We start from the raw sequence: 14227 nt of genomic DNA, 5'->3' as shown, positions 1-14227 counted from the left end.
TCTTGTATGTTAGTTCAAGGGGAGACGTCCACATTGCTTTTCAAAGCTCGCTGATTTCTTAATGTGGGGCAGCCACAAGGAGGCAGCCAAAAGTTGTCCATGCTCTTCCAAGTAACCACGTGAAAAGTTCTGTCATTGCTAAATGAAACGGGGAACGAAACTACTACATTGAAGGAAAAACGATAGACAGGGTGACCACGGGCTATCACAAGAGTAGTTAATTTCAGAAGGACCTAGCTAGCTTTTTACGCGCCCAGCGATACGTTTAACGCTTTTGGCGACGTTCTTATGTGCACAGCTCGTTATCACTGGAAGTCGAATAAAAAAAGTGGCGCTTCTTACGAAGCGTTATTCTTTTTATTGGTTCATGAGCAACGAGTTGACGCATATGCGGCCATTCCCAAGGCAAAAAATCCGTTTTCGGAGCAAACAACGCCGATGAAGTTTCCATCGCCTCAGCTGAGAGCAGCAATGCGCATTATTATAGCCATCGAAACCTGGGAACTGCGCGCCCCCCTCAGTTACAAATATTTTAAATGGTTCAGCACGATGTGGCAGGCATTATCAATGTAAAACAGGCCGTTACTTCGCGTATAAAGCAATGCTGGCGTGGTTGGAGCACTAGTGGAGAGTCAACCGAGAAAGGGAACAAATGGACCGCACACGCACCGGTTCTCACGGGGTCAGGTCAGTGCCCGCCGCACGCATTTGTTAAGCCGAGATGATTGGTGTGTGGTGCCGGTATGTTTCGTTGCCTTTCCAGCTTTCTTTAGGAAAATCCAAGAGCTAAATTTATTAAGCCGAGCCGTCTAGGTTCCGGTGCTATGCTTGAGACGTCATAACAATTTTCTGGCGCTTTATTTGCGTCGCTTTATTCATAGATCACAAGCGTGGCTTGTAAGAAAATAGCTTCTAAACACTGTCTATGTCCCACAATTTACTTGTTTAAAAGTGAATTCAATGGGGGCATCAAGAGCGCGACGTAAAAAAAGACACTTAATACTGCTGTGTCCACGCCGCTTGCATTATAGTAGATAATTCCATGCTCTACAGAAAAGGCGCCAAATGTTCAACGACCACATAGTGAAGCAGCGGGTACAAAACTTTCCGCGGCTGTGTGTTTTTATGCCTCACCGGTCTGTCAATGTTCGGGAACTGAGATTTATTGCCCTGTTCGCATTCCCGCAGAACGCGGTTATTCGCCGCTATTTGTCCGCATCATTGTTCGTCTTTTAAAAACTGCGCGAAGTTGTGCGCCTTCCACCACGATTGACTCTCTGCTCTCGGCTTTCTTTCTTAACGGCAACATCTCTTATTTCATAACTTGGCCGTTTCCTTGTTAGTAGTCGGTGGGCGCTTGTAACCACCGCTGGTTTTGTTAAGCTAAGCTAGCTGGAACTCCGACCAGGATCGGAGACTTTGACGGTTGAATGAAAACGTCTATATCGCCGTACTGGGGTTCGGCGATGGTTTGAGTCTTACAAGAGCTCGGTAACAGACTAAAGATTGCATTGAGTAGAACTTCCTGGCGGGCTAGTTAATGTGTAGCTCCACCCGCCGTGGTGGCTCAGTGGCTAAGGCATTGCGCTGCTCAGCACGAGGTCGCGGGTTCGATTCCCGGCCGCGGCGGCCGCTTTTCTGATGGAGGCGAAAAGCAAAAACGCCCGTGTGTGCGAGATTTCGGCGCACGATAAAGATCCCCAGGTGGTCAAAATTAATCCGGAGCCCTCCACTACGGCGCGCCTCATCGCCTGCGTTGCGTCGCGTTAAACCCCTCAATCAATCACTAATGTGTAGCTCCCACGGCTGGAAGCACGACGAAAAAAGCACGGATGGTGAAAACAGAGTGCACAGAACAGGCGTAACTGGATGTAGTTTGGTTGCATTACAGGCGTTGGAAGATAACCTGTCAGTTGGGTTTGGCTTTCCTGCTGACGTGACAGACTCCAAAACGTGACGGGCGAACGCGGAAACTTTGAATTGCCTTTGAGAATTGTCGTGTATATCGGCGGAACTGCTTCCAGTTGGAATGGCATTTTAAATTTTGAAGGCCATGTGCCATTCCGCACCACATAAACTTTTGCTCTCGTCTGTCCAGTCCTGCATCGATGGGAGTGGTGCGGTGCAATTTTAAAATTCCACTCGAATGTCGGTTGCAAACTTCTTGGTAATGGTCGAGTTTTATCTCAATTCCACTTTCACTTCTTTTGACTGAAACATTAGCTATCACGTCATGGCATTCGTATCGGGTCTTGTGTCGGGCCAATTCTGTGCAACATCTTTTTATGTAGTCTTAATCGAACCTCTAATTATGCCTTCGACTGCAATGTTCTTCTTGCCGTTTTTGGGTATTCCGACGAATTTTTAGCTGTTTTGAAGACATTAACCCCTGTGACGCATATTGCTACAGTAGGAAAGATTTTAGAGCTTTTTAATCGCCATGGGAAAAGCTTAGCCTTTACCCACGAAATATGTACTTGTTGATAATGAACTGTAGTTTTTGGACATTACCATGGTTTCCTGGAGACCATGTTTGTTGGTGGTACAATCCACGTGTTCAGAAAGAACTACTGCCCTATAAATCTGCGCATTCAAAAACAGCTGAAGAGAAATTGCTTCACTCACTCTGGATTCTGCTTTACAGAAATCATGCGCTCACGAGATGTAGGACAGTTTCAATACACATATTTGCAGGCTTCACTCAGCCGCTTTCCCTGGCACTGTCGTCGTCGCTGTGGCAAAGACGTTGCTGTATAAGTGAAAGGGGAGAGGAAAGCACAAGGACATCTGCCGTCCGAAAAAACGGATGTCATGCCCTACAGCCGCCCAATTTTTTACCGATATCACGGGAGCGTCGACCGTTCCGTCGATCAGCGCCGTATGATGGAGCGATACGACAAACTCGCCGACAGTAGACTCATGCGCTTTAAGCGAAGGCCGCTGCTGCCGTCGTCTGCTAGGCTGTTCCAAGAGCAGTCAGCCACCCCGCACTGCTGTTACCAATCGCTTTCACTTGCCCTCCTCGTACCGTTAACGGCTGGTAGGAGGGCAGTGTGACAAGCGGATAAAAAAATCGGGGGCGGCCGTCTACTCTTGGAGCAGCTTAGCGGACGACGACAGCAGCGGCCTTTGCTTAATGCGCATGCGGCTACTCTCGCAGGGTTTGTGGTATCGCTCCATCATACGGCGCTGATCGATCGAACGGTCGACGCTCCCGTGATATTGGTATAAAATTGGGCGGGTGTACATGCAGTGTCCCACAACATGAAAAAGGTCGTCGAAAGATACGGGATCACCCTCTCGTTTTCTGCCCCGTGTAAAATTGCCCGTTTGTGCTCGCGCATGCCTGGTGAATGCAGGAAGAAGGCATGTGGGGAAAAACACTCAAATCGCTATGTCGACTGTGCCGTCGGTGTTGTGTACAAAATCCCGCTATCTTGCGGAAGGTTTTACGTTGACCAAACGGACCGTTGCATCAAAGAGAGAACCAGGGAACATGTTTGATCATGCCTGCGGTTGTCAGCCGCGGTTTAATGAAATCAAAATACCGAACAAAAGTAAGAATAGGAAGGCGAGGGAGTTCGCTGAAGCACACTATATTCGAACTAAGTGATTGTGTGTGATACCTAAATTCCCCTGTGCGGGTTCGGTTCCCGGCCGCGGCGGCCGCTTTTCTGATGGAGGCGAAAAGCAAAAACGCCCGTGTGTACGAGATTTCGGCGCACGTTAAAGATCCCCAGGTGGTCTAAATTAATCCGGAGCCCTCCACTACGGCGCGCCTCATCGCCTGCGTTGCGTCGGCGCGTTAAACCAATCAATCAATCAAATTCCCCTGTGCAGTAGCAAAATGGGCTTTCTTGAAAACGAGCTGTGAACTTCTATAATATTGTTATCTATGTATGTGTTTGTTGTGTGTATCCTTCTTTCTCGCCCCCTCGATTTCTACAAGAACATAAGTGCATGCGTTGCGCAGTAAAGTAGGTTGAAATTAGCGCGTGTCTTGCCTACTCTTCTCACCGTCCGTGCGTTTTTTTTGTTTGCTGTTGCGCTTCAAAACGTGTAAAGATTCAATTCCGTATTTCAAAATATTCACGGCCCATACTTTCTAATGGGAAGGGAGGTCACGCAGTTGAGGCTTAAGCTTCTGGTCCTGTTCGGGTCGCGGCAGTTAGTGCGGATCGACGTAGTGACGCGTCAAGTTCACGCGCGCTCGTGCGTTCTCGGCTTTAGTGCTCTGGTGTGTCGAGCTGATTGGCGTCCGAACGCTGTCAAAAGCTGTGGCACGCGATGGGCAATGAAGGAAAACTGATCGATGAAATGACCTCAAGACACTAGAAGTCATCAGCGCTAAAAGAAAATCAACATGCGCGAGCACCCTTGCAATGACGTTCAACTATAGCGCGGCAAACTCAGAAGTGCTTTCTATGGCGTGATTGCATCACTGAAGCTTGCGTTTCGCAGCTTTAGTAATGAGTGCGTGCTTCGCTCTACACACGCGACTTATAAGCGGTGGGAGTTTTCATCCTGCTACAGATATGCCGTGCTTATTTTCCATTTCATAGGTAATACCATTAGTCTTGCCGGACTCTACGTCAGTTACGTGAGCTGAAATTTCGCCACATTTACGTTTTGCATTTCTCGACAAGAGGGTGCTCATCCATCGAGCAGGTGGAGGAAGCCCGACGGTTTCACCTGTCTGAAACGTGTCGAAAAGTAATACAAGCAAATGCCGGCGTATGTTGAATGAACGCAATATTCAGCTTCAGTATCTTTCAATAAGGTATGCCGCAGCGGTGCACCCCCTTTCTGGGAGTGGTCACTTTTTTTTCTTCCCCGTAGTTTAAGGTAGGCGCCTTTCTCCCCTTTCCGCAGTGCCAGTCGGACGCTTGCCTTGCCGAGCAACGGTTCAGCGCCCCGCCCACGGCTGGTGTCGGACGAGTCCATTGCCTCTCCACCATCCCCCAACCGGAGTGCCACCTGTCTTCCCGTCCACTGCGATCGTGTGCCCCTGAAGGTGTCCAGGCGTCTCTGGGGATCCCTGTCTCCCTTGGACCATGTTCGCTCTCTGTGAACGCGCGCGTCAAAGGCAACGCCGTCCAGTTGCTCGTTCCTTTCTCCGACCGTCTCTGGCTCTTCGCTTTCATGCCAAGAGCGTCTAACCTAATTGCGCATTTGGGCGCCATATTTAATGCGCTTTCCCCGTGCGATAAACTAAGTCTACCCCACGGTGCCCTCTAGCCCAACACTAAGTATCAAATATGTAACTGTTGAATGCGATTGTTGATGTATTACCTAACAGCCGAGTGGTAAATAAATTATGCTTGATTGCAGTTGAAACGGTCGCGCTGCCGCTTGCCCACGCAAGTGAGTGTTGTTGCTTTTTATGAACAGCAAGGTGTGCAGGCAATTTCGCTGCCCGAGCAGCACCTTAATAAATCTATTCGCGCCAAATCGCCTACGGTCGCAAAGGTTTGTACCTACAGAAACTGCAAGAATACACGCAAAACGTCTATCCTAGTCATTCAAGGTGCCTTAGAAAACCGGACGATCACCAAAGAGGCATACTGACCGGTTATCCCAAGTCGTTGGCAGATGCATTGGCTTGGTAAGGTGGGTTTTTAGGGTAAAACTTGTTAAGGTGATATTAAGATGCTCACGTCCAGGCCACGAGCGGTACTCCAGAAATGAGTTGGAAAGGTGTCGAACTTGCTTTTCCAACTTCGCTATTAGAAGCATGAAAGTTGGGCGCACGAAGCTCTACCAGGGCGGGAGTTGCATCGTTCGCTACGACGCACCCGCTTCGGTCCACCCGCTTCTATACACCATTTCCCTTTCTAGAGGAGGGGGCCACCATTTGCTTTTTCTGACCAGACGCTAGCGCCGTCTATGCTGCGAACTTAGAAACCAGCACGCTTGGCTGTTATGTCGCTTATGGCCTGAATGTACGAGACGAAAAATCCAACGAGTCGAAAGGTCCAATTCGTCCCGTGATCGGCGAGGCGAAAGATCCAACGAGATGAAAGGTCCAATCGAGCCTGAATGTTCAACGAGACAAAAGATCCAGCGAGACAAAAGATCCAACGAGTCGAAAGGTCCAATCGAGCCTGAATGTCCAACGAGACGAAAGATCCACCGAGCCTAAAGGTCCAATCGAGCCTGAATGTCCAACGAGACGAAAGATCCACGGAGTCTGAAGGTCCAATCGAGCCTAAATGTCAAACGATCCACTGAGACGAAGGGTCCAACAATACTAAGGCCCCACTCCTCCGTAGAAAGATTTCTAGCGTCAGTTGGCCAAGAGCCGAGTACCGAGACTCAGGCCGGTGCTGCCGCCGACCAGGCCATGGCGCTGCGGTAGCGTTGAGATTAAGGCCCCTAAAGTAATTTTAGCGGCCTTCGTTGAGATCGGTCTCGGCGCGTCACCTGCTACTCCTTGCTTGGAAAGGCGCCTGTGAACCACCACCACACACCGTTAACATTGTTCTTTGAAATGCAAAATCCAACTTCACTCTAACGTTACTCTGTAGTAACAGGAGCTTTACCTTTTTATCGACATTATGACGAGAAACAAGATGCACTTAAGATGGGAAAAAGGCCAGCAAACGCTGCACAGTGCGCTTAAGGCTTCAGCTGCTTCCCGTTTCAACGGCCTTTTATTTTTTCTCAGTAGGGGATCGCTTATAGCTCAATGATATTTAAAGCATACCTGAACACGTCTTACGCGCCTGAAAAAGTGGGAAAGGCCTACAATAGTCAACCACCTGCTTGGAATCAAGAAAAGATGCCTTGTCATTTTTATTTATGCTGTGGAAGCAAATGCGGTAGGTATATTTTCACGGGAACATATCTACAATCCCACAAAACTGATCAAGCGAACCGATTGGAAACGAAGTGCTGCGACAATAGTTGGCTTTGTTAATAACAAAGACAAACCAATGATTAAACCAATGTTTTTCAAACGCTTTTGAATTTCAGGTATAAATTCTTTATAACGTTTTTCAGGTATAAATGTGAATTATTAGAACCAATAAACCTTTTTCTCAGTTGAGAATGTTTGTCGTGCTATTCTTTTTTGTTGGTTTGTGAATCTGATGGACTGTCTATTAGGGCCCCAGAAACCTTCATTTATCTTCTCGTAGCCCGGATATGCTCGTTATTTTAAGCGTTTAGGCTGATAGTTCTGAAGCAAAGCTGTCTACCTTTATCCCCCCCCCCAGGGTTCTTTCGCGACCGTTGGTGTCAACAAAAAACTTCCGCGAGCAAATAAAAGAAGCTACTGGCACCGCCAGGAATCGAACCTGGAACGAATAAAGTAACGGAGCGAAAGCCCGCTGTCTCACCGATTGAACTACGAGCACACGCGGAAACGGGGAAGAGAGGCAGTGCATTCACCAAGCACATCTGCGGGTTTTCCCCCTGCGTTCTCGCTGAACGCCACGTGATAGCGTCACGCGACCTGCTGCGCCACTATGCGCTCCGCCCAAGGCTCGTGTAGCGGCCGTATGCGGGCCTTGCGCATGCGCTAGGAGTTAGAAAAATTAATGGAAGCTCACACCAGCGCATGGCATCTCACTTCTCCTTCGTCTCTGCCGCCGATCTCGTACCACCCACGTGGCGACCAGGCACGCAGGACAACACCCCCCCCCCCCTCACCCTGAGCAGCTAGCCGCTGCCGTGGTAACTGAGGGTCAAATATCTGGGGCTCCTCATTGACTGCCGGTTGACCTGGATCCCACGGGTGAGGACACTCCAGCAGTGCATGGTGGGAGTCCAGTGGGGCGTGCGGAGGCTGCTGGCACGAGGCCAGGGCTGCTCACACTCCGTGGCCCTGCGAGTGTTTCATGTTATTGCGTCCTGGGCCGCCTTCTATGCGCTGCCACTGGTACACCTGCAGCCGCTGCGGTGGAATGAGCCGGAGATGGACCAGCGCCGGGCCATACACCTCTGCCTGGGCTCCCGAGCACGTCCTCGGCTGCGGCTACCTACACAGAGGCCGGCACCTGAACCATCCAGATGCGGGCCCTGGCGATGGGGCTGCACCACAACCACCGGCTCTATAGCGCACCGGATGGGGCAGCCCTTCTGCAGAGCTACCCCAGCCGCACCTACTCGCAGATGGCCATGCTGGGGTCCATGTACGACAGCCACATCTGGCTACCTCAGCGTCCCCTCGAGACACCACCGCCTGGCACCGGGCGAGCTCTTCGCATCAGCACCACGCTTCCGGGGATTCGCAGCAAGTGGTCAAGACCAGCCTAGGCTATCCATCAGGAGGTTGCTACCCTGCTGCACGATCAGACGGCTAGCCTCCTGCAGCTCTACACAGATGGCTCCGTGCAGCCGTCCATGGGCAGAGCTGGAGCCCCCTCAGCGGTCATGGAGCTTGGCACCAGTCGGGTGTGCTGCCTGCCCTCCCCCGCCTCTTCCACACATGCAGAGCTGGTCAGGCTGCACCTTGCTTCAGACCTGCTCCTGGAGAAGGGCAACCAGATTCAGGGGCCGTCATCCTCACCGACTGCCGGCTCGCTTCCTTGCAACTGTTAGCGGCGGACCAGCCATCGAGCTCCAGCGGCTACGTGGAGCGGTCGCTGGCGGTGAAGCTTCACCTGGTGGAGTCCCGCGGTTGTGACCTGAGGCTCCACTGTTGGCCATATCATGTCAGCATCACCGGCAATGAGGTGGCTCACGCCCTGCCCAGAGGAGCTGCTCGCCAGGAGGGGGTCCCTGCCTCCCACGACCTGAGGCCCTTCGACGCCGCACAACCCATCCTGGCGCGGGAGGTGGAGACGATGTGCCCCGACCGCAGAGTCATCAGCGGCCAAGCTCCACGTGTCCTGCCTGGCCGCATCAGCCCGCTTGCACCGACAAGGCCGCCGGACGTCGCCCAAATGTGCTGACTGACGAGAGTGCGAGACCCTAGAGCACCTGCTCTGCTCCTGCCGCCAGCACGATTCCCCGAGAGCAGAGCTTCGGGCTGCACTCCAGCGTCTCGGGCTGCCCTGCCATACCCTGATGGACCTGCTTTTCCGGACGGGCCCCACCTCCATCCGGCGGGCAGCCTTCCGACTTGTCCTGGCCTTCCTCGAGGAAACCGACCTCATCAAGCGGCTGTAGCCAATGCCTGCCGGCCAGCCTTACGCACTCCTTATCTATTTCTTTCTCTCCCTCTTCCTCTGTCCGCATGTGTTCTCACCTACCCCCTTTCATCCCCCTCTCCCTTCCTCCGAACTGCGCTGCATGCTGCTGAACTCCCCAATCAGTTCTAAACATCCCCAGCCCACTTATTTTCCACTTTCTATTTCAATAATTCACTCACTCACTCCCTCACTCACTCACTCACTCACTCACTCACTCACTCACTCACTCACTCACTCACTCACTCATTCACTCGCTCGCTCGCTCGCTCGCTCACTCTCGTCGCCTCCGGCGGCGGCGGCTTAGACGGAGAAGTGAGGTCGTCTGACACCGGGTTTGAGTTTAATTTATTTTATAACAAACGTTTCCCATGATGTACTTCACCAATACGACTCAACGAACCACCGTTCATGAATCATGCATTGATTTAACCTTACCAAAGAATATCTCTTTGAATTAATAAATGGTGCGGTAAAGTGCTTTCGGTTGACAAAGCGGTTGCGAGTGCTGTCGTCATTTTGACGTTTCATGACGCTTACTGTCAACAGTTCTACAGTTTGCCTTATTTCTCCCTACGTCAAGTGCCCAATTCTTAGCCTGCAATGAAAAACTAGACTAACTACACCGGACGTGACAACGTAAGCCTGTCTTTGCTATTCAACAATATTGCTTGTAACACACGTCCTCTCTGTGATTGGCTGAGAAGGTGTGACGTAATAAACAGTTGGCGGGACCGACACGTCAGGCTTTGGCAATTTCAGTCTGTGTTAAAGTGACGTAATGTTACGTAACAGCTTGAAATTGGCGGCTGCTTTTGTCGCAAAATAGGACATAAATTTTCCCCGGCCTTCGGCGCCGCGAAATGTCCGCGAATTTGCAGCAGGCGCAGTTTTGCATGACGCGCGGTTTAAAGCAAGTTTTCTACCTAAGAAATAAGTTTCGACTGTTTCCAAGTCAGCGATCACGGAGCATACAAATAACGTGCAGTATTTTGCTTTTGTGTTTAACAATAAAATAAAAATTATTTGTTTGGCGTAACCGCAACATAAGAGGGCAGTACAAGCCTCTCCATGACAAAGAGAACACAATGCATGGCATTTGTATACACTCGTCCTAGTAAGCTGCTGGGTCACATGATCAAACTCAAGAGAAAACTAACAAAGAAAAGTGACTCTTTTGTTCATTAAATCACTGATCGAAGTCGAGCTTGACGAATGAGTGAATCGGCGACATCGGTACGCTCCGCGGTTATCAGGCGTAGCGCTTCGCATCTCGTATGCGTCACACAAGCGATGGTCGCGGCCGTCTTTTTCTGTGATCACGCCATTAACTTGTAACATAGCAGCAGACGATGGCGTGGCGGCGGTGGCGGCCGGGAAGGTGATAACGCGACAAAGCTTGCATTGAAGCAGAGAGCCCAACTATGTTACTAAAAGCAATTGAAATAAATAAATAGATACGGTAAAAAATTCTGCGGTGTTCTTTAGCTCGACATCCACCTTTCGCTCGCTTTTGGATCAACGTTACTCGACCGCCTTGTGGTCTGCCAAATATGCAGAAAAACGGGGCACAGAGCCGACGTATGCCCAGAACACAACGCCAACAGCTGCTCGTCATGCGGAGGAGAAAACCCTGCGAAAGGCCACAACAAGAGCACGCCCGAATGCGCGCTGTGCAAATAGGCCGTTACTTCGCGTATAAAGCAATGCTGGCGTGGTTGGAGCGCTAGTGGAGAGTCAACCGAGAAAGGGAACAAATGGACCGCACACGCACCGGTTCTCACGGGGTCAGGTCAGTGCCCGCCGCACGCGTTTGTTAAGCCGAGATGATTGGTGTGTGGTGCCGGTATGTTTCGGTGCCTTTCCAGCTTTCTTTAGGAAAATCCAAGAGCAAAATTTATTAAGCCTCGCCGTCTAGGTTCCGGTGCTATGCTTGAGACATCATAACAATTTTCTGGCGCTTTATTTGCGTCGCTTTATTCATAGATCACAAGCGTGGCTTGTAAGAAAATAGCTTCTAAACACTGTCCATGTCCCACAATTTACTTGTTTAAAAGTGCATTCAATGGGGGAATCAAGAGCGCGACGTAAAAAAAGACACTTAATACTGCTGTGTCCTCGCCGATTGCATTATAGTAGATAATTCCATGCTCTACAGAAAAGGCGCCAAATGTTCAACGACCACATAGTGAAGCAGCGGGTACAAAACTACCCGCGGCTGTGTGTTTTTATGCCTCACCGGTCCGTCAATGTTCAGGAACTGAGATTTATTGCTCTGTTCGAATCCCCGCACAACGCGGTTATTCGCCGCTCTTTGTCCGCGTCATTGTTCGTCTTTTAAAAACTGCGCGAAGTTGTGCGCCTTCCACCACGATTGACTCTCAGCTCTCGGCTTTCTTTCTTAACGGCAACATCTCTTATTTCATAACTTGGCCGTTTCCTTGTTAGTAGTCGGTGGGCGCTTGTAACTACCGCTGGTTTTAAGCTAAGCTAAGCTAGCTGGAACTCCGACCAGGATCGGAGACTTTGACGGTTGAATGAAAACGCCCATATCGCCGTACTGGGGTTCTGCGATGGTTTGAGTCTTACAAGAGCTCGGTAACAGACTAAATATTGCATTGAGTAGAACTTCCTGGCGGGCTAGTTAATGTGTAGCTCCCACGGCTGGAAGCGCGACGAAAAAAGCACGGATGGTGAAAACGGAGTGCACAGAACAGGCGTAACTGGATGTAGTTTGGTTGTATTACAGGCGTTGGAAGATAACCTGTCAGTTGGGTTTGGCTTTCCTGCTGACGTGACAGACTTGTGCCATTCCGCACCACATAAACTTTTGCTCTCGTCTGTCCAGTCCTGCATCGATGGGAGTGGTGCGGTGCAATTTTAAAATTCCACTGGCATGTCGGTTGCAAACTTCTTGGTAATGGTCGAGTTTTATCTCGATTCCACTTTCACTTCTTTTGACTGAAACATTCGCTACCACGTCATGGCATTCGTATCGGGTCCTGTGTCGGGCCAATTCTGTGCAACATCTTTTTATGTAGTCTTAATCGAACCTCTAATCATGCCTTCGACTGCAATGTTCTTCTTGCCGTTTTTGGGTATTCCGACGAATTTTTAGCTGTTTTGAAGACACTTACCCCTGTGACGCATATTGCTACGGTAGGAAAGATTTTAGAGCTTTTTAATCGCCACGGGAAAAGCCTAGCCTTTACCCACGAAATATGTACTTGTTGATAATGAACTGTAGTTTTTGGACATTACCATGCTTTCCTGGAGACCATGTTTGTTGGCGGTCCAATCCACGTGTTCAGAAAGAACTACTGCCCTATAAATCTGCGCATTCAAAAACAGTTGAAGAGAAATTGCTTCACTCACTCTGGAATCTGCTTTACAGAAATCATGCGATCACGAGATGTAGGACAGTTTCAATACACAAATTTGCAGGCTTCACTCAGCCGCTTTCCCTGGCACTGTCGTCGTCGCTGTGGCAAAGACGTTGCTGTATAAGTGAAAGGGGAGAGGAAAGCCAAGGACATCTGCCGTCCGGAAAAAACGGATGTCATGCCCTACAGCCGCCCAATTTTTTACCGATATCACGGGAGCGTCGACCGTATCGTCGATCAGCGCCGTATGATGGAGCGATACGACAAACTCGCCGACAGTAGACACATCCGCTTTAAGCGAAGGCCGCTGCTGCCGTCGTCTGCTAGGCTGTTCCAAGAGCAGTCAGCCACCCCGCACTGCTGTTACCAATCGCTTTCACTTGCCCTCCTCGTACCGTTAACGGCTGGTAGAAGGGCAGTGTGACAAGCGGATAAAAAAAGTAAGCTTCTAAGCCTACAGTGGAGATTACAAACATTTCCTTATATGAAGGGGCGACCAACGCGGTCGGATTTGAAGCGCCTTCTCTGACAACCGCAGCAGGTGCACGAACGAAGAAGCGAGCGGCGGCGAAAGATGCGGAGAACTCGAAACTAAAGCGTGGCAAACTGTTCGCATGGCGACGCATCGAAACATCCATCTCGCGAGGGGCACGATCAAATGCAGAGCATTTCCAGGGGCGCACGACGTTAAGTAGTTTGCGTTACGTTAATGTTGTTGCACTTGTGGCAACCGCTGACGAGAGAGCGCTCGTCAGCAGTAAAATTGGCAGCCTCGGCGCACGTTGAGTCCGAGAGAGGGGAGAGAGTGTCCTTGAAACGTGCCTGGGCGCGCTATCGAATGTTGATCGCGCCGATAGCGTAACGTCTGAGCCGGGCATGTCGAGGCGAGCGATGCGGACTACTACGGACGCCTAGAACGGGTGACATCGTGAGTTAAAGATATGCTCTGCATTTAAAAGGAACACCAAACGGGCTCCAAGGAGTGAGTAGCCCCACAATGCCACCAGGCAACATCAGCGAAATTTCAACGAAGCAAAGCAGACCAAGATGATTCGACAACGAGTGGCCAGAGCTGGAACACCACGCGGAGCCACAAGACCGAGAGGACCAACCAGCCCAAGGGAAACCCAGGGGTTCTGTGACCAAGGCCCTCAAAAAGAAGAGAAGCAAAGAAGACGACAGAACTAAGGTGAGCTGGGCAGATGCAGCTTCCCAGGACTATATTTGACATAAACGCAAAATGTCCAAGCAAAACAAATATAAGTATGAAATTGCAGCTCTCAAGGAACTTATATTAGACATTATGCAGAAAATGTCATTTTAAGGATGATATTAGAGAAATACGAGAGATCAGAAGGAAGAAACCCAACCCAAACAGAAACTGAACCCTCCACATCAGGCGCTCAAACCATAGCAGTACTGGACGACAATCTAATTAGTCGAATGAACAAAAAAAATTAAGAATTTAAAATATAAATAGAAGTAGAGTTTTAAAAAATCTCCATGGATTGGAGCAAAGCCATAGGGGAAGAGAATGCACAAATACCAATGGACCAGGCGAAGAAACAATTAGAACCGGCTAATAAGCGGAAGCTCGAAGACACACGAGCGAGCAAAAATCCAAAACAAATAATCATTGAAAACGACCAAAGCCAAATGGACGCGGAATCCGATGACACAGACTCAGAAGATGACCTATAGACGGCACCA

General features: G+C 50.0%; 1 long non-coding RNA gene across 1 annotated transcript; it reads left to right on the top strand.

The window, feature by feature from the left end:
• The first annotated feature begins 529 nt into the window (after positions 1-529).
• On the top strand, positions 530-5337 carry LOC144165792 (uncharacterized). The gene is made up of 2 exons (XR_013321517.1): positions 530-687; positions 4873-5337. It is a non-coding gene; the product is annotated as an uncharacterized LOC144165792 (long non-coding RNA).
• The last annotated feature ends 8890 nt before the right edge of the window (positions 5338-14227 follow it).

This window comes from Haemaphysalis longicornis, unplaced genomic scaffold (assembly GCF_048455015.1).
Source record: "Haemaphysalis longicornis isolate Haplotype H1 unplaced genomic scaffold, Haemaphysalis longicornis Haplotype H1 scaffold_1, whole genome shotgun sequence".
In the NCBI taxonomy this organism is placed as follows: domain Eukaryota; kingdom Metazoa; phylum Arthropoda; class Arachnida; order Ixodida; family Ixodidae; genus Haemaphysalis; species Haemaphysalis longicornis.
This window is presented reverse-complemented; position numbering and strand designations above follow the sequence as displayed.